The sequence below is a fragment of the Schistocerca cancellata genome, chromosome 2 (genome assembly GCF_023864275.1).
Source record: "Schistocerca cancellata isolate TAMUIC-IGC-003103 chromosome 2, iqSchCanc2.1, whole genome shotgun sequence".
Taxonomy (NCBI): domain Eukaryota; kingdom Metazoa; phylum Arthropoda; class Insecta; order Orthoptera; family Acrididae; genus Schistocerca; species Schistocerca cancellata.
In genome coordinates this window covers 701523797-701548220 of record NC_064627.1, presented here as the reverse complement: position 1 = coordinate 701548220, position 24424 = coordinate 701523797, and positions in this window count along the sequence as shown.

Genomic DNA, 24424 nt, shown 5'->3' with positions numbered 1-24424 from the left:
ACTATGTAACAAATGAGTGAGCTAGGAGTATACGACTTGCTGCTGCAGCTGCTTATCCAACGGCGGCAGGGAGCACACTGACTGTGACCAACCGACACTGGCCGTTCAAAACAAAAACAGTTGACAGACGACTACGCGAATTTACACTATTCAGGTACTAAAACGCGATGCTACAACTCTCAAATACTATAATACGCCCGAAATTTATGAATTAAACAATGCAAGTACCAAAAACACGCAAAGAAATTAAGAATTAAACTATGTAACAAATGAGTGAGCTAGGAGTATACGACTTGCTGCTGCAGCTGCTTATCCAACGGCGGCAGGGAGCACACTGACTGTGACCAACCGACACTGGCCGTTCAAAACAAAAACAGTTGACAGACGACTACGCGAATTTACACTATTCAGGTACTAAAACGCGATGCTACAACTCTCAAATACTATAATACGCCCGAAATTTATGAATTAAACAATGCAAGTACCAAAAACACGCAAAGAAATTAAGAATTAAACTATGTAACAAATGAGTGAGCTAGGAGTATACGACTTGCTGCTGCAGCTGCTTATCCAACGGCGGCAGGGAGCACACTGACTGTGACCAACCGACACTGGCCGTTCAAAACAAAAACAGTTGACAGACGACTACGCGAATTTACACTATTCAGGTACTAAAACGCGATGCTACAACTCTCAAATACTATAATACGCCCGAAATTTATGAATTAAACAATGCAAGTACCAAAAACACGCAAAGAAATTAAGAATTAAACTATGTAACAAATGAGTGAGCTAGGAGTATACGACTTGCTGCTGCAGCTGCTTATCCAACGGCGGCAGGGAGCACACTGACTGTGACCAACCGACACTGGCCGTTCAAAACAAAAACAGTTGACAGACGACTACGCGAATTTACACTATTCAGGTACTAAAACGCGATGCTACAACTCTCAAATACTATAATACGCCCGAAATTTATGAATTAAACAATGCAAGTACCAAAAACACGCAAAGAAATTAAGAATTAAACTATGTAACAAATGAGTGAGCTAGGAGTATACGACTTGCTGCTGCAGCTGCTTATCCAACGGCGGCAGGTCTGTTTAGTATCAAAGACTAACGTGCATCATACACTTTTATGTAAAAAGGTTAGCTAAACAAGCTAGTGGGTTCATACCCCATTTATAGAGGAATCAATCCTCTCCTTAATGACCAACAACTCTACAAAACTTCTCTCCCTATCAACATTAATGATAGGAATGATCCTGTCCATTTCATCAAACTCCTGATTCGGAGTTTGAATAGGATTTGAGATCAACTTACTTTCATTTATTCCGCTCCTAACAAGAAATAAAAATATAATAATAAATGAGTCATCAATTAAATATTTTATTGTCCAAGCAATAGCATCGACAATACTATTATTTTCAATTTTGCTGATTCAAATAAAGTATCCAATAGGGTGGGAAACAGAATTTATTCCATCAATAATAATCAGATCTAGATTATTATTAAAGATTGGGGCTGCACCTTTTCATTTCTGATTTCCAGAAGTAATAGGAGCTTCGAGATGAAATAACTGTTTGACACTTGACACTAATAACATGACAAAAAATTGCCCCAGTAATGGTATTATCTTATTGTATTCAACTAAGAACTTTCATTTGAACAATTATCATTCTAAGAATTATTATTGGGGCAATAGGTGGTTTAAATCAAACATCTCTATGCCAACTTCTAGCATATTCCTCAATTAGACACTTAGGGTGTATAATTAGATCCCTAACAGTCAGAGAAAACGTCTGAGAACTATATTTTATTATTTACTCACTATTAAGATTAATTATGGTCTTATTATTTAAGCAAATAGACCTATTTTTTATAAACCGAATTTATTCGGCCAGAAATATAAAAACTGAAATTAAATTCATAATATTTTTATCTCTCCTATACCTAGGTGGATTACCGCCGTTTCTTGGATTTCTACCATAATGAATTGTAATACAATCATTAATAGAAAACAACGTAACAACTATTATAACCATTATGGTTGTATTAACTACAATTACACTTTATTATTACATACGTTTTAGATTCTCAGCCCTAATTATGTCATACACAGAAAATTCATGATCTATAAAGATAAAGTCTCAAAAATCAAGAATTATTCTTTCTATAACAGTAATAATTTCAACAATAGGATTAATCTCAACATCAACCTTAATCTCATTTTACTAAGGACTTAAGTTAATTAAACTAATAACCTTCAAAGTTATAATTAAAAGAATAATCTTTTAGGCCTTAGTAAAATTTTACACCTCTAGAATTGCAGTCTAGAATCATAATTGAATATAAGACCTAAAACATGGTAAGAGAGAAAACAGCTCATAAGTAGATTTACAGTCTACCACCTAAAATTCAGCCATCTTACCGCAAAAATGATTATTCTCAACTAACCATAAGGATATTGGTACTTTATACTTCCTATTTGGAGCCTGAGCAAGAATAGTAGGAACATCAATAAGAATACTTATTCGTGCTGAACTTGGTCAACCAGGATCTTTAATTGGAGATGACCAAATTTATAATGTTATTATTACAGCCCATGCATTTGTAATAATTATCTTTATAGTAATACCTATTATAATTGGTGGATTTGGTAATTGACTTGTACCATTAATAATTGGTGCACCAGATACAGCATTGAGCTTTTGATATTCATACAAGTGGTTATATTTTCTTTGAAGGTCTCTTTAATTTTCCTGTAGGCTGTATCTATCTTACCTCTAGTGAGATAAGCCTCTACATCCTTACATTTGTCCTCTAGCCATGCCTGCTTAGCCACTTTGCACTTCCTGTCTATCTCATTTTTGAGACGTTTGTATTCCTTTTTGTCTGCTTCATTTATAAATTTTTATATTTTCTCCTTTCATCAATTAAATTCAGTATTTCTTCTGTCACCCAAGGATTTCTACTAGCCCTCGTCTTTTTACCTACTTGATCCTCTGCTGTCTTCACTACTTCATCCCTCAAAGCTACCCATTCTTCTTCTACTGTATTTCTTTCCCCCATTCCTGTCAGTTGTTCCCTTATGCTCTCCCTGAAACTCTGTACAACCTCTGGTTCTTTCAGTTTATCCAGGTCCCATCTCCTTAAATTCCCGCCTTTTTGCAGTTTCTTCAGTTTTAATCTACAGGTCATAACCAATAGATTGTGGTCAGAATCCGCATCTGCCCCTGGAAATATCTTACAATTTAAAACCTGGTTCCTAAATCTCTGTCTTACCATTATATAATCTATCTGAAACCTGTCAGTATCTCCAGGCTTCTTCCATGTACACAACCTTCTTTCATGATTCTTGAACCAAGTGTTAGCTATGATTAAGTTGTGCTCTGTGCAAAATTCTACCAGGCGGCTTCCTCTTTCATTTGTAACCCCCAATCCATATTCACCTACTATGTTTCCTTCTTTCCCTTTTCCTACTGCCGAATTCCAGTCACCCATGACTATTAAGTTTTCATCTCCCTTCACAATCTGAATAATTTCTTTTATTTCATCATACATTTCTTCAATTTCTTTGTCATCTGCAGAGCTAGTTGGCATATAAACTTGTACTACTGTAGTAGGTGTGTTCTTCATGTCTATCTTTGCCACAATAATGCATTCACTATGCTATTTGTAGTAGCTTACCCGCATTCCTATTTTCCTATTCATTATTAAACCTACTCCTGCATTACCCCTATTTGATTTTGTGTCTATAACCCTGCAGTCACCTGACCAGAAGTCTTGTTCCTCCTTCCACCAAACTTCACTAATTCCCACTATATCTAACTTTAACCTATCCATTTCCCTTTTTAAATTTTCTAACCTACCTGCCCGATTAAGGGATCTGACATTCCACACTCCGATCCGTAGAACGCCAGTTTTCTTTCTCCTGATAACGATATCCTCTTGAGTAGTCCCTGCCCGGAGATCCGAATGGGGGACTATTTTACCTCCTTTCCCAGCAACCTTCTCCAAATAACTGGCTATAAACCAAGGCTACTAACATTTTTTTTAAATTGAGTGAAATCACCTTGGTTTGTTATAAATACCCACTTACTTCCTATGACATGGTCAGCTTTTGATCTGTTGACAAGTTGCCATATATTGTAGCATTTTAGATCACTCACCTCTGACCCCATAGCCTTATGCCATTTGTCCTTGTAACTGAGGCTAAAGCCTCATCTACTGTTACTGGACTAGATGGATGCACTTGACACATGGTAGCTAAAAGAAGATGCAGAGAGACACAAAGCACACTTTTTTGGTTTTGCCAGACTTGAAGACCATTGTAACCCTACCCCACTATTTGCACTGGGCATTCCACATTCCGGCACTGTATCACACTCCTCACATACATCGCTATTGTCATTGTTTCTGTATCATAGGTATCATCTACTCTGAGCCTGGAGTGACCCCCCAATCTTCTCAAACAGCTGTTGACTCAACTGTTTTGTCTGCAGCTGGTTTGGCATTCCTTGCTGGTGTGTTGTTGCCATCTGTTTATAAGGTAACAGGGGATAATATGGAACTCTTTCAAGTATGTAAGGTAACAGGGGATAATATGGCACTCTTTCAAGTAATTTAAAATTTAAAGCACAGCAGCAGAGATAATATGCTGGGCAAAATAGACCGGAAAATACTTGTTTTGTGTTTTGATGGACGTTGTAGTTCCGTTGGATAGTGTTTTGGTTTTCTTTTAATTGCAACGAATTATATAAGTGTGGTGATAATTTGTAAAATTATATAATGTATTTAGATTTAAGTATTTAAATATTATAAAATATTGTAAATGAATTGTGGCCATGTTTAGCGATTATTTTGACTACTGTGGTGTCATGTGACCCGACTCAGGACTGTGGATATGAGCGGGAAAATCGTGGTCTTTTGTCGTTGGCCGTTGTGGTGGCGACTATGGAGCGGCAAAGTGCCGCGAGTGCAAGCATGGACACCAGGGTATGCGAAGGAACAAAGTCAAAGTGTGTGGGTGTGAGACAAACAGTGTACGAATTGCACCGATTATTATTTGTGAACTTAAAAATGCATGGCCACAACGTTAAAGCGTTTCTTTTGAATAAATAAGTTTCAATCTGAACGTGTATAGTTCAATTCACTGCTCTTCAAAAGCCAGCCAATATCAGACTCAATAATAGGGGCGCAAATGCAACCGTTTACTACCAACCCCCTTTACAGATGAGCCACGTGAAAAAAATAGGTAGTAAACGAGCCCGAGTTCAGTTGCATGTTGACAGGTCAGGAAGCTCAACTGCACTATATTGGCATCGTCTGCTGTTAACTCATGTCTGTGTGGATCTGCTGTTGTCATCTGCTTTATGTTTACTTCCCCTGAAAGTCACAGTTCCTTGTTTACCATAGCCTTCAGAGGGAACACTGTCTTGTCAAAGATAACATCTCATCTCAAAAGGATTTTTCTCTGTCCTGGCTCCACATAATGATGTTATTTTGATCTTGCTTCCACTCCAAATTAAACATATTCTACTGCTTGTTCCCCAAGTTTGTTAGATCTGAATGTCCTTGTCCAGCCTCAGCACCCAAAGACTTTGAGTATTTTTAAATCCTCTTTAACAAGTTCCTTCTGCTCAAGATTTCATATAGGATTTTCCCATCAAGGGATCTTGTTGGACATCTATTTTGGATGTAGCAGGCCAATATCTGAGCTTCCCAGCAAAAGTTGTTGGGGAAAAGACCTTAGAATAGTAGACACCTCACAATGGATGTAAGTATCTGATTCAGGTGCTCAGGTTTTCTGCTGGATAGAGGAGAGTAAACTGTGCTTTTCTGATGTAATATGCCCTCTTCCTTGAAGAGCTCTTCAAATTTCCTTTTGATGTATTCATTTCTGTTGCCTGATTGGAAACTTTGCAGTTTCCTCTCTGTGTCACACTCTGCACATGCCTTAAGCTTGACAAAAGATTCAAGCACATCACTCTTCTGCTTTAGCACTTTCACTACAAAATATCTTGGGTGATTGTGCTAGTAAGTAGCTTAGTAATGTGCTCCACCCAAGGAGATATGTCTAATACAGCCTACATCATTGTGAACCACTACTAGAACATTTTCAGTAGTAGTCTGGCATGGCCTGAAAGGCTGTCTTTTCATTTTTCCTTGTATACACATTGCACATTTTTCTTTGTACGTAGTAAATAAACATACTTTGGGTAAATTTTTCTGTGTCTGCCTCTTTGGTGCCATAAAACTTCTGCCCCTCTGGCTGTTTCTTCATTTTCCACTTGTTCATGTGTTTTGTCATTGTGGGGCATCACTGTATCGTTATACACTTTGTAACATTCACAGTGCACTAAACAGACATCACTGCTTGATGATCTTCCTCTCAACATTTCCCTCTCATCAATAGACACATAACATCACCATTCACAAATGTAATGGAAGTACTTTCTTGTCCATCTGTTTAACAGACAAGTTACTATCCAATTTTTTCACCAGTAGCACTTCTGTTAACTGGATTGACTTACTGCCACATGATTTTACTGATTTCGTGATAACACTTCACTTGCTAGTCAGTTTAGTAGCTTTCCCATCAGCAAATTTCACTTCTTCAACATTACCTATCTCTGAGTCTCGTAGTATCTCTTGTTGACTAGTCATATGATGTGACAGTTCTGAATCTAGAATCAACACATTTCCATCAGCACCTCACTGTCATAGCCACTATTTCTAAATCTTTCTTTGCACTTGCGCTTGATGTTTTTTCACACAACAAGTATTGTTAAGCCTGGAGCAACAACAAAAAATATTATTTGCGCCAATCTGCATGACAAATTGCTAAGAAAAAAAGACTTTGTGGTGTGTATTGCGGGCTCAAATGATGTTGCAAAAAATGAAGCAGATAACTGCCTAATGGAGATAAAGAAATTCCTAGAAAGAAATGATCAACGTAATACTATTGTCTCAACATTACCACATGGATATGACTTGATGTATCACTCGTGTGTCAACAAAGAAATACGACAAACTAACATGAAAATAAAACAAATGTGTTTTTTGTTCTCAAAATGTAGCGTCCTTGATATAGGCAAATTGGACAGATGCCAGCACCCCAGGCATGGGATGCATCTGAATTATGAAGGAAAGAACTTTATATGTAAAATGGTAAACGAAACTGTTGAAAGCAGAGAGAAAATGAACCAAACAGTTCCTTGTATGGGACCAACCTCACTAGCAGCAGAAACTGCAACTGTCCCCCTGTGTTCTTCAGCAGCAGATTCAAAAGTTCCATCTGCTGTTGATATTTCATCAGTGGCTCAGGACCTTTCATCAGTATTGGCCTCTCCTCAGTCTTCAACAATGAGAGACTTTTCAGCAGTTTCACCATCATCAGCAGTAACAGAAGCAAACAGAAGAAGCACAAGAACCAGGAAACATACAACTCTGCAAGATTTTTGGTATGCAGCCTCACTTCCAAGGCTAACATAAGGCAGATACCTTCAGGTAGAGCTGCTATAAGCTCTAATTGCAGTTCACAACAAAGAAGTGCCATTGAATCAAAGAGTTTAGGAAATATCAAAATATAATGGGTCTAAGGAACAAACTGGACCAGTTGTCTGTTTGCATTTATGACAGTGATGCAATAAACAATGCCCATATCTTATATTTTACTGAACATCATATGAAGGAAAGGATTGAAATGCTGCAACTAGCCAAGTACACCTTAGCAACATTTTATATTAAAAGTAAAATGGACAAAGGAGGAGTGATAATGTATGTTAGAAATAATATAGTGTACAAATCTATAGATGCAAAAATAATATTGTGTTGACCAGCATTTTGAGGCTTGTTACATTGAAGTCCTTGTCAATACACTGCCTATTTATGTTATTGCTGTATACAGAGCTCCCTCAAGAAAGGTGAGTGTATTCCTCAAGCAAGTAGAATCACTTTTAACTTATTTGTATTAAAAAACCAAAGAAATAATAGTGCTTGGTGATTTTAATGTACATTTTCTTACCTGTAACAATGGTAGAACAGAGTTTGAGAATGTAATGAATTCTTTCAATCTGAGGGCAGTTGTTGACTTTCCCACTAGGGTAAGAAAGAACTGTACAAGTCTGATTGACAATATTTTTGTAGATAATAATAGAATCGAAAATATATTTGTAACAAAAATCTTAAATGGGATCTCTGACCACGATGGGCAGCTGTTGGAAATACACAATGTAAGCCCTGCTAACAAGAGCAGTTTTATCAGTAGACCATACAGGTTAATCAACAGTGAGAATCTGGAAACCTTTGCTAGGAATTTGGGGCAGTTAGACTGGGAGACAGTATATCAGGCTAAAAATGTAAATGATAAATTCAACCTTTTCGTAAATGAATTTATCCTTTTTGAAGCTGTATTTCCTATGAAAATTTCAAATCGGAATGATTGTAGGAGACAGTGGCTCACTAAGGGAATAAAAACTTCATGTAGAAAAAAGAGAATGCTTTATGTTTCACTCAGAAATTCTGATAAACCTCAGGATAGGGAACACTATAGATTGTACTGTAACATCCTAAAGAATGTTATTTAAAAATCCAAGAGTATGTTTATCAAATCCGAAATTGATGGATCAAATAATAAAATAAAAACAGTCTGGAAGGTGGTAAAAAGGGAGATAGGAAAAGTTTCAGAGGATACAGACAGTATCCAAGTGTGTCACAATGGAAGCATGGTAGATGAAGGGGAAGCAGTTGCCAATGTCTTCAACAATCATTTTCTGACAGCAGCAGATCAAATTGGATGTAAAGGGTCTAGGATGAAGCCATGAACCTTCTACAGAAAGCAGTGCAGAGAAAAATTAGCCTGATGTATGTACCCTACATCACAGCAGATGAGATTCAGTAGGTGATATGCCAAATGAAAAACAAAAACTCCATTGGTGTAGACAATATATATATCAAAGTATTGAAACATTGCCACAAATATATTCTTAAAATTCTGTGTCACATATTTAATGAATCTCTAAATCGAGGTATTGTCCCTAATAGACTAAAATTTGCAGTTATTAAACCACTCTTCAAAAAGAGTGATAAAGCAGAGGTTTCTAACTACTGCCCAATTTCGTTGTTAACAAGTCTTTCAAAAATCCATGAGAATCTTATGTAGAATAGAATCATGGCTCACCTTAACAAATATAACATTCTTAATAAAAATCAGTTGGGATTCCAAAACGGTGTTTCAACTGAACAAGCCATTTTCTCATTTGTCAACCAACCCCTTGAATCAATAAACAAGAAAATGTCACCAGTTGGAATCTTTTGTGATCTGTTAAAAGCATTTGACTGTGTAGATCACAAGATTCTACTAAGAAAGGCAGAGCATTATGGCTTAAAAGATAAAGCAGGGAAGTGGCTTGAGTCATATCTAGATGACAGAAATCAGAAGGTAGTATTAAACAGTTGTGCAAAGGCGCCTGCCAGCTCTGATTGGGGTGCATTAAAATGTGGAGTGCCGCAGGGTTTGGTGCTTGGTCCCTTACTTTTCTTAATCTTTGTAAATGACCTCCCATGGTGTGTGACCCAAGAAGCAAACTTCACCCTATTTGCAGATGACAAGGTACCCACCTGCAGTCTAGAGAACACTATATTCCAAGAAGTTCTAGATTGGTTCACTGCAAATGGTCTGTCCCTCAATGTTAATAAGACTCATTTCATTCAGTTTCAAACAGTAAACATAAAATTGGAAAATGTTGAAATAAAATGTGGAGAGTGAAAGTTGTATCTTCCAGATTTCTGGGTTTACATATTGATAACAAACTAAACTGGTCTGTCCACATCACTGACCTATGTAAAAGACTGAATTCAGCAGCATGTGCCATTCGCTCAATTGCATATGTTTGTGACATGGAAACAATCAAAACTGCATATGTTGGCTATTTCCATTCACTTATGACATATGGCATCATATTCTGGGGAAATTTATTTATTTATTTATTGTATTTTTTTTGCATGGAGACACCAACTGGTGTCTTTTGCAATCGTCATAGCATTTTTTTTACAAGTTTAGTACAATATATACATACACACATATACACAATAATTTATTTTAGTTTAATATTAATATTCACTTAAAGAGTATAAACACTTGTCAATCAAGAAATGTTTCAGTTTCACTTTGAATAAGTTCCCTTTGTGGCACCTTATAGAGCTCGGTAATCTGTTGTACCATATTTGACCACTAATGCATGCACTATGGTCTGTTGTTTTTAATTTTGTTCTTTGCCTGTAGTAGCAGTCTTTATTTCTTGTATTATAGGCATGCATATCAGAACACTTTGTTTCTTTGTTTTGATGTGTCAAAAAAAATATAATTAATTTGTAAAGATACAGTGAGTAGACTGTGAGGTATTTATGATGAACAAAGATTTCCCTGCATGAATCTCTATACCCTAATCCATAGATAATTCTGATTGCTCTTTTCTGTAGGGTTAATATTCTGTTCATATGTATGTTGGCAGCACAACCCCATATCTCTATCCCGTAATTAATCTGTGCAAAAATGGTTCCATAATAAATTGTTTTTAATGTCTGATGTGGAACTACTTTTGATAACTGGCTGATTAGATGTAATGAACTGCTGATTTTATTGCATAAAAATTTGATATGGTTTACCCATCTTAGATTTTCATCTAGGTGAATACCTAGAAATCTGCAGCCTTCTGTGTCCACTACTTCAATTCCACCGATGTTACTGATAGAGGATTGGTGTGAGTTTGTAAGTTTAAATGGCAATAACTGAGATTTACTGATATTAACTTTCAAACCTTGATCTTGGAAATAAGTAGTTATTTGCTGTAGTCCCTCAGTTGCTACCAACGTTAACTCATCATTTTGTTTACCAAGAAATAACAGTGAGGTATCGTCTGCATAGGTTAAGAATTGGGAGTTGAAAGGTTGCTCTATATCATTTATGTACACCAGGAAAAGGAAAGGGCCCAAAATTGAGCCCTGGGGTACACCTTGTGTGACTGTCTCATATTTGGACTGGAAATTAATGATCTGATTATTGATTTTGTAAGTCAGCTTTGTACACTGCATGCGGTTAAATAAATATGTAGCCAGCAATTGCATGGATGCAGCATTTACATTGTATGACTGAAGTTTACTTAAAAGTAACTCATGGTTTACCGAGTCAAAGGCTTTAGTAAGGTCTAGAAATATGCCAGCTGTTTGCATTCCTTGATCAAGGGCACCATACGTTTTGTGAAGAAATTCCGTAGTTGCTGTGGTAGTGCTATGATCTTTTCGGAATCCGTGTTGTGTCTCTGTTAGGAACTTATTTTTCAAGAAATAGTCACTAAGTTGTGTCAGCAGCACAACTTCAAATACTTTGCTGAAGACATGTATTAATGATATGGGCCTGAAATTTGAAACCTCTTCCTTGGATCCTTTTTTATGCACTGGTTTAACTGTGCTCCATTTCAATACATTTGGAAATTTATGTTCTCTGATACTGCAGTTTACCAGGTGGGTGATTATTTTAATTAATTCCTTATTACATTTTTTAATCACGATACTACTCAAACCATCCCATCCAGATGAGAACTTATTCTTTAGGTTATTTATTATCCTGCCTATTTCTTTTTAACTTACTTGTTTGAATTCAAAAGGTGGCTCTTCAAAAGGGCAGAGCTTTACCTCACTACTCACAACTGTGTTATTAATTGGACTAACAGATGCAGATATAAAGTATTTATTGAAAATATTGCAGACTTTATTAGGATCTTTAATTGTGTTTCCTTCATGTCTTATAATTAAAATTTCAGTTTCTGGCTTTGGTGTGGCTTTGCGAAATTGATTTATAATTCTCCATGAGGTCTTGGCTATATTGTCTGATTGAGCTATTTCACTGCTGTATATCTGTTTTCTTAGATTTGAAAGCTCTTTCTTAAAGATTTTCTTGGCTTCGTTGTACTTGGCCTTAAAAACCTGCAGGTTTGTCGACTTGTGTAACACATCCAGGTCCTGGATGTTTTGCCTGAGTTTTACCATATTTGCTGGAAGTATCAGTCTGTTGGTTTTTGCACTTTGGTTATGGGTGAACACTCTTTGTATTTTCTTGACAGGGCAGCATCTGTCAAAGTGTCTTAGCATAGTATCATAGAATTTGGCCCATTTGTTTTCAGACCCTTCAGTCTGGTAAACCAGATCCCAGTCCTCTATAGCTAATTTATTTCTTAGGGCAAGGATGTTACCCTCTTTTAGGATTCTTTTATTTTCGATAACTTTTGTCATTTTTGGGATGCTTGTGTTTACATACTCTACAAGCTGGCATTTGTGGTCAGAGTAGTGAAAATCCATATTCCAGCACCTAACACTGTCTTTAATATGTTTACATAGTATAACATAATCAATTCTGCTAGATATGGACTTTGTTACCCTGGTATTACTATTTACTACATTTATGAGATTATATGAGTTAAGAGTATCTATTAACCTCATATTACACAAACTGGAAGATTTTGCCTCAATATTCAGATCACTAAGTATAGTTAGGTCACTGGGACCACAACGTCCCACTACTCTACTAAATATGTCTATGAAGCTAACTACATCAGCCTTTGGTGGATGGTAAATCCCAATAACTTTATGTTTTCTCACAACCTCTCTACACTCTTTGGTGTGGACTTCAATGCCTGTCACTTCAATCAAGCCTTCTTTGTTGTACTGGTCTAGATAGTTTATTTTCTTGTACTCGAGATTCTCACTAATGTAAACTGCCACACCACCACCCTTATGTTGCTGTCTACAATAACTATTTGCTAAGGAGTAGCCCTCTAGTTTACAGTAAATAATTTCATCAGATTTTAATCCATGCTCAGTTAACACTACTATATGAGGTGACTGCTCACTTACAAAAACCTGTAATATATTAAGCTTATTTCTAAGGTACTGTATGTTTAGGTGCATGAGCCTTAGTGGTATTTTTAACTGGTCACTCTGATTATATTCCTTTAAAACGCACTGAGTTGGTTCACTTACATAAGTTCTGGATCCAGGCACTAAAAGTGTTCCTGTTCTTTGGCGATCTTGCATTTCTCGATCTACTACCCAACCTGGCTTCTGTCTGTCTAGTTGTCAAGGTAGCTGTTGAGGTGCCTTCTTGCTCCATACAGTCCGAGGAGTTGCCGAGCTGCCTGGTGTTGCAGTAACTGGAGTTGTATACTCCACCACATTTGATTGAGTAAGTGATGCTGAAGAGTCTGCAGTTGATGTAACAGCTTCTGTTGTTTTAACTAGCTGGCTTGGCCAGTTGTTTTTACCCAGTCCTGGGAATTTGTTAGTTGCTTTACTTTCCCACAAAAACATGTCACTTTGAACTCTGGGTTTTATTGGTCTTGAGGATCTTCTAGGAGCACAATGTGTTTCTGGACTTTTGAATATCCTGTTCCTGCAAACTGATCTTCCTACTCCATTGTTCATTACTGTCCTCTTGACAACATTGTGGTTGATTTCTGGTACTGTAATTTTTCTTGCTGTGGTAATATTTGCTCAGTTCCATCTGGATCCTTCCACTCAAGTCATATTGCAGGCTTTAGTTGATTTTTTGGAGAGATGACTGCAAGTATAGTTCTGGCCATTTCTTCCTTGCCATTAGCATTTAGTTGTAGTCCGTGAGAAGTGTACCAGTCTCTGTTGTCAGGGACTGTTATGAACTGAGTGTTTTGGAAAGATTTCATTATTTTGGCTATTTTCCTATTTGTTCGCCTGGTTTCATCGTTCACACAAGACCAGCTTTCAAGATCATGTCTATGGGGTATCCATACTATGATTACATTTGTGTGCTGAAGCTTAATTAATGCTGATGTTATAGCACTTAATGCCTTGTCTGCTTCGTTTTTGGCTACATCATTTGTGCCACCCCAGATTATAACTGTGTCATTCATTGTGAGATCTTGTAAGTTGTTACAGCTTTCAAGTATTGAAGTTAATGGTGCACCTGGTATAACATTTCCTTGGATTACGAAATTATTATGACTTTGATGCATTAAGTTAGATGCAACTGATCGCCCATGGCTGTCTGCAAACACTGTTATTCTTTTTTTGTGTTTAGGTGAACTTTTTGTGTTAGTGCTGTGTCTGTTGTACGAATTTTTCTTGCTACTTATGCTGTTTTCTTGAACTATGAAGTTTTTATTTACCCCAGTGCTTTGTTGTTCACAATTTTCATCTTTTTGTAGCACATCAAACCTGTTCCTTGTCGTAATGTATAACGAGGAATCATTCGAAATTTTTTTCCCAGCTTTAGATGTTGTTTTAGGCGTAATATACTGATTTTGTTCGTTAGATGTAGTTGCTACACACTGGAATTTATCCGATTCTGCATGTCTCCTTTCCGCAACTTTTGATATTTTAGTGCAAGCTTAGCACATCCTGTCACTGAAAGTGTTGTACTTTTTACACACGCAACACGTATTTTCATAAATTTTACTCGACTGATTATTTACAATTAGCGCCATGTTGCGAGGGACTTTCCGCTGCTCAGCATTTTCGTTTCTTAAATGCGAAATGTCATATCTTAAAACGTCCACAGTTTTTTGTAAACTTGAAATTCGTTCTTTTAGCTTCACGATTTCACTACTACAATTTCCATAGACACCTGTTTTTAAGGCACAACTGTAACTTTTGTTCACTTGATCACTACACACAACCGCACTAGACGCCATCTTGGAATTTTGTCAGCCACAAGCAAATAATCTTTGTTACACAGAAGAGAGTTATCAGGATTATGAGTACAGTGCATCCTAAATATTCTTGCAGAAATTTATTCAAACAGCTGGGGATCCTCACCATGCCTTGTCAAAACATCTTGTCACTAATGTGCTTCATGAACAAAAATTATGCAATTTACGTAATGAATAGTGTGTACCATGATCACAATACAAGAAGAAAACATGATCTTCACAATGATTTAAAAAATCTCAGCATAGTACAGAAAGGAGTTCATTATTCAAGTATAAAAGTGTTCAATAAACTTCCTGTCCATATCAAATCAGTCATTGGGGATCTTACTAAATTCAAAACAGAGCTACAACTTTATCTTTTGGATATTTCTATCTATTCTTTACAGGAATTCTTTGATAATGTGTAATACTTCTTGAATTTGTGTTTAATTTCATGCATTTCTAATAGAATGATTATGTAGATTAGCATATCACTTGTTAACAGAATATTTTTCAGATTAATTACTTTAAATTTGTTTATGTAATCATCTATGTCATTACTGCACTATTATTTATGCAATCATCTATGTCATTACTGTACTATTATCTTTGTTGTTATCTCAATTTTTGTGTGTAATTATTTGACATGTGGATGTCCTTTTTCATGTATCTTCTTATATATGTTAAATTGGTTGCCTCATGATCATCTTCCTGTGGCTATTACTCTAATAACCTGACATGTTCTACATCCTAACAATAGATTTGCATCAAGGAGCCATGGAACTCAAAAATAAATAAATAAATGTTTGTACCATTTTTAGCACTGTTGAGCTCACACCCACTTGCATCTATGCTTATTTCTTGGGAATATTCTACTTGCTCAGTGAACCGCTTGTTTGCTTTTTCATGAAAATCTTGGTACTCCCGGACAATGTGGTCTGTTTGACTGAAGGAGAAATGGAATTGGTTTCTGCTGAATGTGTTTTTTCCACCTTCTTGATTTTGTTTATGATGCTTGTAGTGGCTCCTGAGAAACTTGTTTTGTTGGTGACCTCTGCCTTGTACTACATCTGTTTTGGATTCTTCTTGGGTGTTGGTGGACTTGGCATTTGATTCCAGGCACTTCCCTTCTAATTCTAATCTGCTGAGCAAAACATCTGTGGTCAGTCTCTCTCTAAACCTCTAATGAGGCCTTCATACTTCTCCACAGGCAACTTGGTAAGTAAGAAGCTGGCAACTGTTTTGTCATCAAATGTGAAGCCCCCTTGCTTCATTATTGGCAGCCAGTATCTTCCCTATATAGTCATCTGTAGTCATATTGTCTTTTTCCTTGATATTTGCCAAGTCTCTCATCTTGGGTGATCTTTATTCTCAACGAACTAAAACATGCTCATCACACTCACACATGGGTCCTGTAATCTGTTATGATTTTAAAGTGTGCAACATTATTGAGATGTGGATGAGGATAGGAGATTGAATTACAACACAGACATTGTCACTGTTACTAAATGTATTCTACATAAACACACGCTTACACTGTTCAGATTGCCACTACTATCACATTACGGTATTTACACAGAGATGTTATGGTGTGAACTATACAGCTGCCCAAGAAAGTGCAGACAGAAAAGAGAAGCACAAGCTAGAAATCCTTTTGTTTTCTGATTACACTGGAAATGTTGCTGAATTCAAATGATGGCCACCACATTGATTAGACAGAATTACAACAGCTATAACTAAATGGTGTAATACTTAAGTGTAGTTCCAAAGAGAAGTCAAAAGCATGGCGACCCACCTGAGAGGTCTTCTTCAAGCCAAAGAAAGGTGAAAAGTATATTACATGTTACTGATGTTATTAGATGTTCTACAAGCCAAAAATGGAATGAAAGATATTGGTGAGTAGCCAAACAACTTTGTGATTATTGGATTTTGAATTGAAACAATGAAGTGCAATGTATGAACAGTAATTATTTGATTACAGCAAAGAAAATAAATCACTATTCTGTCAAGTCATTTTTCATAAACAATGAATAAAACTTAAGTGAGAGATTGGTCTTGTTATTCCAGATCTAAAGGGAAACTTTCATGTTCTATGTGCAAAGTTATGGATTCAGATGGTTTATCGAAGTTTATGAAAGATGTATTACATGACTGCAAGAATACAAAAATTTAGTTGAAAAGGCATGAAGAAAGCACTTCTCATAGGCCAGTGATAAATTTTTAATTAGTTTGCAAAACAAGAATGTGCACACTAATTATGAACTTGTGAGTTAAACTGAGACAAAGTATTAGCAGACACTCTCAGAAAAAATTATTGCTGTTATAACTTCTTTTTTCAGGCATTACTTTTCAGGATAGTGATAAAATGGTTGGATCACCTCACAGTGGAAATTAATTGTGTTATTACTAATAATAGCCTAATTTGACATTTTTGTTGTTCAAAATATGCATATTCATTCAAATAAATGAAACTGACTTAGATCATATTTGGGAAAAACAACATGTGAGGAATGTATCCATCTAATTGGGTCAAGTATAAGTGATGATAGCATTTGCAAACTGAGGAGATGTAAATATTATTCTGTTTCATTGGATTCCACTCTGAATATATTGAATCTAAACGAACTGACTGTAATAGTGGATTATGCGTGGCCTCTGGGCCAGTGGAAAGATTGTGAGGTGATTGGACATGGAAGGCCCTACTGCTGAGCAACTTGCTGAAAGATTACTAGACTTTTGAAATGAGAATGTCATTGGTATCAAAGGTCACTGTGGGAAATGCTGTGACAACGCCAGCAACATGGGTGGAAAGTACAGCAGCTTAGTAGCACAAACTAAGACAATAAATAGATTTATAGAATAAGTCCCTTGCATTGCACTTTCATTAAATTAACTTGGCAAGTATACTACAGAATACTGTACAGAAACATCCTTTTTCTTCAGTTTTTTAAAAACATCTATACATTTTTAGATAAAAAAATCTACTCACCAAGTGGTGGTAGAAAACATACATAAAAGAAGGTTGTAATTAGGCAAGATTTCGGAGCCAGTGGCTGCTTCTTTAAGTAGGAGGGTTGAAGGGGAAGGAAGATGTGTGAAGGAAAAGGACTCGAGAGATCTAGGAAAAGGAGTAAATTTTGGGGAAGTCACCCTGAACAATGATTTTGATCAGTCAGTCTTTCCTTCTCACCCTGTGTGGTCAAGTCTCCTCTGACCAACAGTACTGAGTGACTTTCACGACTCAACACACGGGCTGAGGAGGAAAGACTGATCAATCAATCTTTCCCCTCCAACCCTTCTGCCTGAAGAAAGAACCACTGGCCCTGAAAGCTTGCTTAATTACAGCCTTCTTTTATGTAAGTGTTCTGCCACCTCTTGGTGAGTAGATTTTTTATCTACCAACTAAATTATTTTGTCAAAAATTGACTGTTTTCGTTGTTCTATACATTTTTAACACTTTCAACCATCTACAGGGCCTTCTTTTGAAAACACTGAAAGAAATTGGTTCAGAACTTCTGTCTTTGAAAAGATTGTCAGGCTTTAGGTGGTTGGTCTGAGCAGATGTTACAAAGACACTTGTATGTTGTTTCAGTATTATTAAGCAAGTTTTGGATGACATTTCTAATTACATGGATCAAAAGGTAGAGTGTTGTAATAAGGAGTAGGTTAGTTAGATATTTGAAGATGGATAAGTTGGGAATGGGAATAATGACTATCTATTGGAGCAAAATCGTGCTTGCAAGCAACTAGCACATGGCTGCACTCATCTAATCAAAGCCCTAATATGAAATGTGCCCTTTATAAATAATTACACAATTATGTCCAAACAGTGCAGTCCACATTTTCAGATATTCTAGTAAAAGCCAAAGTGGTGACCGGCTTTGAAGAATGTTAGCAACAGACGTCAACACAACATAATCAGAATATGAAGTATTACAATGTCAGTAGTTCTACTATACTAATGAAGATGGAGGAAATCAAACACAAATGAGTTAAGGAACACCATGGGCCAAGAATGCCTAAATGATCTCACTTTAATCAACAATGAATGTGATTTGCATAGACTTAATGTTATTTCTAAATTTGTCCAAATGAAATTGAGCAACATTTTTTGTAAAGTGCTGTGTCACTTTATTTCCTAAAGTTTTAGGCATAAAGCAAACCATGGGCATCAACTTAGCATTTGCAGTGGATCTCACACTGGTTTAATCCAGCATTGACCAATCTGCATGACAACTTAGGAACAGTATGACACTGCATCATAAAAGCAAATGATACCAAGCATTGAATAATAGCAAATACTATTGTGTTAGTTAGATATTTTTCTTTAAATAGATGAGTATTAATGTAACCAGAGTAAGTGGAATTATTCTAAAACAACTCATCATCATTAGATATTAAATCAATGTGTAATAGCTGCTGCACTTCATCATTTTTTGTATCAGCTTACTCCTATTCCTAAAGATCCCCTTGTGTGATGCTAACTTAGGAAGTGATGAATGTTTGAAACTATTAGTAACTGCAGGTATAATAATGTCTTTCAATGTTAGGATATGCTTCCCAAGTAACAATGAACTTATTTCATGCATCCTGATATACTACTAAGTTACATATTGAATTTAAGAATCTTGACAAGTGTTTTCTAGCTGTTCATGTAACAGTAAATACAAATTACAAATGAAACAAGATGTACTGTTTATATTTGATTGTTTAAAAGTGAATCTGATTGTTTTTATGGCTATGTATTTGTCACCTTAAAAGTGTGTTGCTACTCTTGCTTATAGTGTTCCTTTTTTTTCAGATCCTAAAGACATACCTAAAAAGACAAGTCCTGTGACCAGGTTGAGGAAAAGTTGTACTTCCAGTAATGTAACCAAGAAGCTAGGTAATTCATTTCTCTTGTTGCTATCATGTCTTTGACCTTTGTTAATGATATGGAATGAATACCACCCAATGTACTGTATTCCTTGAATATGAGTAGTAGCTCTAGTAGATTCATTGTATAAGATGATTGTAGTAGCTCCCTACATTAGCACAGCTTATTTTATTTGCAAATCACTTGGAATTTGTATTCATCTACTCATCATATTTCTTTTGAAATCTTGATGCTTTATTCTCTTGTTTTCTTTGGTGAAACTCAAAGCAAGAAAATAACTGTTAGTCCAGTAACAAATAATCTCTCTGATGATCATGATGCACAGTGGGTTGAGATGAATAACACAGTACCTTACAGTATGTATACTCCTCAGTGGGAATCAGTTAGAATAATTTATGAAGCCAGGACAGAAGTTTGTAACACAAGAGATGACCTGGAATGAAATTTATAAGGAACTATGTGCTAACTTAAAATTTAATCTATTCCGTGATAAATTTATGTCATCATTTGAAAATAGCATTCCGCTAAGCTAGTCAGGAAGGTCATTAAATGGCTTTGTAAAAAATCATGGATCACTAAAGGGATTAAAGTATCTTGTGAAAAAAAGGGAAATGTATCTGTTGGCAAGAAGAAGTAGAGATTCTGAGTAGTTGCACGTACAGAAACTCATCAAAATTGCTAAGAGAAATTAATAAAAAAATCAATAATTGTTACAACAGAATTTAGGCTATATGTAATGCAGTGAAACAAGAGACAGGACAATCGGCCATAGAACAGGATTATATCACTATTGAACTTCATGGAAGTTTCCCTATAAATGATGAGTCACAGGAAGCAAATATATTTAATAACCATTTCTTAAGGACAAGCAATTTAAGTGAAAAATCACAGCAGTATGTTGAAATGCAACTTTCATAAAATTCTGTCATATGAATGTATCACTAACTTCACTTTCTGAAATTAAGAAAACTGTGTATTCTCTCAAAACTAAAAGCTCATTCGGTTTTGATGGAGTTTACAATAGAGCGCTGAAGATTTGTTCCCATTTAATAAGCCATATCCTATCTGAAACATGTAATGCATCACTAACTCAAGGCATTTTTCCAGAGAGACTGAAATATGCTGTTGTTAAACAGGAGAGACCTCAATAACTACTGCTCTGTTTCATTGTAGACATCATTTTCCAAACTTTTCAGAAGGTATTGTATTCTAGAACAATATCTCACCTGTTGTTGTTGTTGTTATGATCTTCAGTCTGAAGAATACTCTGTTACAGCTCTCCATGCCACTCTATTTTGTGCAAGGGTCTTCATCTCTGAATAACTACTGCATCTGACATCCATCTGAATTTGCTTACTGTATTTATCTCTTAGTCTCCCTCTATGACAAATATCTTTGGAAGTGACTTCCTATCACCGAAATATATATTTGATGTTAACAAATTTCTGCAGGAATGCTTTACTTGCCATTACCAGTCTACATTCTGTATCCTCTGTACTTTGGCCATCATCAGTTATTTTGCTGCCCAAATAGGGAAACTCATCTACCGCTTTGAATGTCTCATTTTCTAATCTAATTCCCTCAGCACCACCTGATTTAATTCAAGTACATTCCATTACCGTTTTTTTTTATTTTGTTGATATTCGTCTTTTATCCTCCTTCAAGACACTGTCAATTCCATTCATCTGCTTTTCCAAGTCCTTTGCTGTCTGGACAGAATTACAATATCATCAGCAAACCTCAAAGATTTTTTATGGTAAGATATAACTGCCATTTGATTGTATGATATGCTTTGTTACACAATCTAGATTCCAGCCTTTAGCCATTTTAAGTGTCAGAAATGTCAACCTGATCTTTTGTAAGTAAAAGCGAGAACATTTTTGTGAAATGTTAATTAACTGATGACTTCCATAGCTTATTAACAGGAAAAAACTGTGAAATAAAACAGGTGATACACTCCATTTCATTGAGTTACAGCAGCTGCACTTTGTTAAATGAAGTGCGAACTTGTGATTTGGTCATCCTTCTTATTTCACAGCCTTTTCCTGTTAATAAGTCATGCAAGTCACCAGCCAATTAGCATATCACAGCAATGTTTTCACTTTTACTTATAAAACATCATGTTTAAATAACCAAAGATATATATTCTAAGGATGACTTTTATTCCACACAAGTCAGATGAATTTTGACATTTGCAACTCTTAGAAATGGCTAAAGGCTGAAATCTAGATAATGTAATAAATCATATCATACAGTCAGTCCTATGGCAGTCATATCTTTCCATAAGTTTTATGTGACTGTGGCTCCACATAAAGGAAAAATCACTCAAAATGTTTATTTCTTCGCCCTGAGCTTTACTTCCTATTCTAAATTAGTGATAGGCTACAACTCTATCTCACTTCCTTCTCAACAACTGCTTCCCTTTCATGCCCTTTGACTCTAATATTTGCTATCTGATTTCTGTACAAATTGTAAGCAGCCTTCCATTCTCTTTACTTTACCCTTGCTACATTAAGAATTTCAGATAGTTTATTCCAGTCAATATCTTTCAGAAGCTTTCCCTAAGTATGCAGTCTGCACAAGTGTGAGGTTGTTTCTCCTCTCTCTCACACATCTTGGACACCCACCTAAGGCTTTTGACTGTGTGAATCACAGTATTCTCCTATAAAAATTGAAGTTTCATGGGACTGATGATGGTATAACAAACCAATAAGTAGTGTCATATCTAACCAAAAGAATTCAGAAAGCTGTACTAATTCAACCTATGTAGTCCAGGGGCATTATTCTGACTGGGAAGAACTCACCTACGGGGTTATTTATTATTCCTCATATATGTAAACAATCAGATGATTTTTTTTTTATTTTACTTTTTGCGGATGACAATAGTACGAGGCATGTTTTTTAAGTAAGTACCATTTTGAAACTAAAAAAAAGATGTGGTGTCACTGCCAGACACCACACTTGCTAGGTGGTAGCCTTTAAATTGGCCGTGGTCCATTAGTATACATCCGACCCATTCCTTGCATGTTCCAGACCTCACGTCAGACCTCCTCATGCTAGCCTGCATGAGCTAAAACGCGTGCATTTCGGCCTGCACTCGTAACACGGTGTTGGTTCTTCTGCTAACACAAAAAAAGACATGCTAAGATATATCAGTAATTTTATTTTTACATGAAAGCCTGTACCTTAATCTACTTTTCTACATAATTTCCATCAATATTGAGGCACTTGTCGTAACGTTGTACCATTTTTTGAATATCCTCCTCATAGAATTCTGCCACCTGACTTGTTACCCACTGCATCACCAATGTTTTGACTTCGTCATTGTCTTGAAGATGCTGACCGCCCAGGTGTTTCTTCAAGTGCAGGTACAGATGGTAGTCACTGGGCGCAAGATCAGGGCTGTACAGAGGATGATATAAGAGTTTCCCATCGAAAAGATGTGATGAGATCTTTGATCTGATTCGCCACATGGGGACGGGCATTGTCTTGCAGCTAAATGATGCCCTTGCTCAACTTCCATGGACTGTTGCTTTGATTGTAGTTTGACGTAGGCCACACATGTTTTCATCGCCCATAACAATTTGGCTTAACATCACTGTTGTTGTGGTACTGCTCAAAGAAAGTTGATGCACTGTCTAAAGGTTTGGTTTTGTGCACATCTGTCAACATTTTCAGTATCCAACGTGCACACAATTTTCGGTAATTCAAGTGCTTGGTCACAATGCCATACAAAAAACTACAAGAAACATTAGGAAAGTCATCCTGCAAGGAGGAAATCATAAAGTGTCTGTTTTCTCTCACCTTATTGTCCACTGCCTGCACCAAACTTTCATTAACGACCGAAGGACGCCTACTCCATTGTTCATCATGCACATTTGTGTGGCCATCTTTAAATGCTCTCACCCACTTTCTTACCATTCCATCACTCATAATGTTTTCTCCGTAAACTGCACAGATCTCACGATGAATATTGATCGATTTTAGGCCTTTAGCACTAAGAAATCTTATAACAGCCCATACTTCACAGTCGACAGGACTCACGATTATCGGAGGCATCTTAAACACTCAGTACACAACATAAACAAGGAAGAATCAGACTGTAATGGCGTCAGTGTGTAGATTAAGGTACAGGCTTTCATGTAAAAATAAAATTATTGAGATATCATAGTATGTCTTTTTTTAATTTCAAAATGGTACTTACTTAAAAAAACACACCTCGTAGCTGGTAATCTAGGAGTTTGACACAAGTGATGAGTGTAACTCATTAAAAGGAAATAATGAATAGGGTGGAAAGTTCAAAATTCTTGGGTATATATATTTATGAGAATTTAAACTGTAAAAAGCACATTTTGGAACTCCTAAATCAGCTTGTTCAGTCAAATTTGCACTTGGAGTCTTTGCAGATCTTGGGGAGAGACAAATCAATATGTTGACATGTTTTACATATTTTGATTCAATAATTTTCTAGGGCAAGTTACCTTGAAGAAAGAAAGCCTTTGTTGCTCAGAAACATGCTGTAAGAATAATATTTGGTGTGCACTTACAATCATATTGTAGACATCTGTTTAAGAAGTTGGGCGTTCTGATTACTACTTCACAGTATTTTGTTCCCTCATGAAGTTTTCTGTAAATAATCCAATTCACTTGTTAAGTGAGCATATGATGACGTTTGTCTGTTATCCTCCAGAGGACAGCAAATTTTGGCTGATGCATGAGTTTGATATTTTTGTGGATATACATAGAGATATTTGATCCAGTTGTTGGTGAAGTGGGTGCAGGTGATAGGATATGGAATTATGTGGTTGAAGGTATCATGTGTAGG